Source organism: Tupaia chinensis, unplaced genomic scaffold (genome assembly GCF_000334495.1).
Source record: "Tupaia chinensis unplaced genomic scaffold, TupChi_1.0 Scaffold138988_1, whole genome shotgun sequence".
Taxonomy (NCBI): domain Eukaryota; kingdom Metazoa; phylum Chordata; class Mammalia; order Scandentia; family Tupaiidae; genus Tupaia; species Tupaia belangeri.
This window is the reverse complement of record NW_006198878.1, coordinates 624,264-625,392: the sequence shown is the minus strand read 5'-3', so window position 1 is coordinate 625,392 and position 1,129 is coordinate 624,264.

Genomic DNA, 1,129 nt, shown 5'->3' with positions numbered 1-1,129 from the left:
TTCCTGCTGTGTTGATTATTATTTTACTTGTGCTTGCACATTAGAAATGATCTATTTTACTTCTTCCTAAATACTTGTATTGCTAGTATTCTGCTACAAATAAGAACATCCCTTTCCACAATGTTAGTTTTACTCTGAAGTTAACTTTAATCTGCATTATTAAAACTTGTTTGCTTGATCAAACAAACAAAAGAAGAAGAAATGAATATGCTTATAATTTGTACAGCCCTAATGACTGGCAATTGAAAATATTTTATATTGTTTTACTCTTAAGTATTTAACCTCTCATTCTCCATTTTTTCTGTTTTTTTTATTTTTTATTTTTGTTTTTATCTTTATTTTATTTCTTTGGGAGGGTTTCTTTCACTGTGCTGCCCATGCAGGGTTGCTGTTTTGTTTTGTTTTATTTTTTTGTGGTCCAGAAATCAAACTCAGGCCTCCCAAGTAGCCTCAGCCTGTCTAGTAGTAGCATATACCAGCATGAATTATCACGGTCAGGTCTCATAAAATTTTTACTGGTAGTATCTGACTGAATAAAATTTTACTTTACATGATGATGTCCATAATTATTTACCTTGAGATTTTTCCAAGGTGAATGAATTACTGTGCAATTTATGTTGAAATCTGAGACAGCTCCATGGTTCCTGCGATCTAGCCATTTTGGGAGAAAGGAAGATGTCCCACTGATAACTGGGCCTCCAGCACACAAAACTCGCATGAACAGCCCTTCTTCAAGAGACAGACAGCTCCATGGCTCCTGTGATATAGCCATTTTGGGAGAAAGGAAGATGTCCCACTGATAACTGGGCCTCCAGCATACAAAACTCACATGAACAGCCCTTCTTCAAGAGACAGACAGCTCCATGGCTCCTGCGATCTAGCCATTTTGGGAGAAAGGAAGATGTCCCACTGATAACTGAGCCTCCAACATACAAAATTCGCATGGTAGGAAGACCACTTTCAAGTCTCCTGTCTCTGTATCAGTCTTTGTCTCTCTCTACCTTTGTCTCTGTCCTCTCTCTCTCTTTTTTAAAATTTTTGCTTTTTAGAATTTTTTAAGGTGAGGCATTTTACAGGGCCCTTTGGCTCCTCCTAGGCCTTTATCTTGTTAATAATCCCCTCTCCTCCT